Here is a 2,415-nt window from a genome sequence, read left to right as displayed (position 1 = left end):
ATAATAATAATAATAATGATGATGATTATGATGATAATACATTATATTATTATGTATAATGAGAAAAAACACCATCAAATACGAGAGACAGATACGTATGATGAAATTATATACCCTGAGGCTATATGAATTTTCTTTCTCTGGTTTCGTCTCTCTTTCTCTTTTTATTTTAAAACATTAACAAAAAAAAGAACATTGAGAGTCTTAATATTTCGTGTTCTTAGAAGTCGATAATAAAAATTTCAAGGGTCGTGAAATGAAAGGAACGTACGACGACGACTCGAGGACACCTTGGAAAAGGATCATCAAAAATTAAATAACCAAGCTGTTCGTGCTAAGGTTTTTCTCACCTCAATAAAAAAAAAAAAACAAGTATGAATTTTTAAAATATATTCGTAGATGAGAACACAAAAAGAAAAGAGAACCAAACAAAAAAAAAAAAAAAAAAAAAACAAAAAAAAAAAAAAAAAAAAAAGAAAAGCACAAAAGAGAAAAAAGCAAAGTTGGACAATGTTTCGTTTTTTCTTATATTTTTTCTTTCACATTTTATATATTATATTATAGAAAAAAAAACAACCATTTTTCCCTCTTGATTCGCGAGGGAGAATTGACGAAGCTTGACAATTTCGAGTCTTGACTTTTCCCTCAACCCTTTCATTCCTTCTCTTTCCTTTCTCTCTCTCTCTCTCTCTCTCTCTCTCTCTCTTTTTATTTTTTCTTTTTCTTTTTTTTTTGATCTATCTTTCTATCTTTCGTTCGTAAGGGAAAGAAAATGTCGAGTTGGTGGCTATAGAAGAAAATGGAAAGTACGTTGAGACTAAGGGTCATCCCCTTATACAGGGGTGAAAACGTTCTCTCTCAAGTAAGAAAGATAGAAAATGAGAGAAAGTGGAAGAGAAAGAGAGAAAGATGATATATATCCGATAATCGGCCAATTTTCTTTCCACTTTCGTTAAATCTTTGCAGAAGGAAGATAAAGATTTAGATATAGAGAAATGGATAGAAGAAAAACAATACGAAAATGATATGGAAATAAAAAAAAAAACACAAAAAAAGATTATAAAAAAATATGAAAAAGTAAAGAAAGAAAGAAAGAAAGAAAGAAAGAGAGTTGGAATTACGATACCTGGTGCGACTCGTCTTTCTTTCTCTCTCCTTCTAGCACTCCTCCTAGCTCTCTTTAATGTCTATCCTGTTTCCCCGGCGTGCGTGTTGTTTTCCTTTTTGGATAATCGTCGAAGAAAAAAAAGAAGAAGAGGAAGAGGAAGAGGATGAGAAAGGGAAAGTAGAAGTAGATTCTTTCGAAAAAGGGTTGTTTAAGAGAGGATAAGAAGAGGTAATAAGATTAGGACAGAGGGAGGGGGGAGAAAGAAAACAAAAAAAAAAGAAAGAAAGGAAAAGAAGAAAAAGAGGCAAACAAACAAAGGAAGATAGGAATAAAGAAAAGGACAAAAAATAAGAATTAGGATGAAATTAAAAAAAGGGCTGGGTGAGAGGGAGGAAAAAGGAGGGATGGAGGTGTGTTGTTTTTGAGAACCTGTTGTTTGACTTTACGAGTTGGTAGATTTAAGATGAAAAACGAAAGGCTCGTGACACAACGACGACGACGACGACGACGACGACGACGAAAGCCACGGCCACGAGGATGAGGATGACAACGAAAACAACGAATACAACGAAAACAACGAAAACAAGAACGACGACGCTGACGACGCTGACGACGACGACGACGACGCTGGCAGCGACGACGACGACGACGACGACGGGGACGTCGTTGGTGACGTTGGAGGCGACGTCCCGTGACCGGCACCCGACTGTCTCATGGTCGGGAGCAACGATGTTACGGGATCGAATGCCGCGACGAGGCTGACGCGCGCGAACAAGACCATAAGCAAAAAGGAGGGAATCCTCCTCCACCTCCTCCACCTCTTTCTTTAGTTCCTCACGTCCACCTCCGTTGCCCGTGAATCAACCCCGAAACCACCACCCTCCCCATTCTATCTACCCAACGACCCACTTGTGCGCAAACTCGTCACGAAAGGCACCACGGTGCGCCCCTCTTTGAACACCCCTCTTTGAACACCCCCTACACCGAGAGAATCATACAAAGGGAGGAGAAAAAAGTTGACCCTACTACTACTACTATTACTACTATTACTATTACTACTACTACTACTACTACTACTACTACTAATATTCCTATGGCGAAGCTAAAGCTTCCAATATCCACCAAGAAGACCACACACCATAGCTAAATCCCCTCGCAAACCCCTCTGCTAACTCCCTACGTTATTCTACCATGTAACGATGCATCCTGTTCTACGCAATCCTCCCCTATTTCCTCCTTCCTTCATTTTTTCTTTCTTTCTTTCTTTCTTCCTTCCTTTCTTCCTTCCTTCCTATCCAATCGTAGTA

General features: G+C 38.5%; 1 protein-coding gene across 1 annotated transcript in view; it reads right to left on the bottom strand.

Annotated features, from left to right (window-relative positions):
* Positions 1-1,921, bottom strand: part of LOC106791592 (ras-specific guanine nucleotide-releasing factor 2-like) — a 50,900-nt gene extending 48,979 nt beyond the window's left edge. Inside the window, exon 1 of the mRNA XM_014757316.1 lies at positions 1,127-1,921. The gene's annotated coding sequence lies outside the window, so the exon portion shown is untranslated. The remainder of the gene's footprint in view (positions 1-1,126) is intronic.
* Between the last annotated feature and the right edge of the window lie 494 nt (positions 1,922-2,415).

This window comes from Polistes canadensis, unplaced genomic scaffold (genome assembly GCF_001313835.1).
Source record: "Polistes canadensis isolate GaletaPanama2010 unplaced genomic scaffold, ASM131383v1 scaffold_322, whole genome shotgun sequence".
NCBI lineage: Eukaryota > Metazoa > Arthropoda > Insecta > Hymenoptera > Vespidae > Polistes > Polistes canadensis.
The sequence above is the reverse complement of the archived record's forward strand: the minus strand, read 5'-3'. Positions and strand labels throughout refer to the sequence as shown.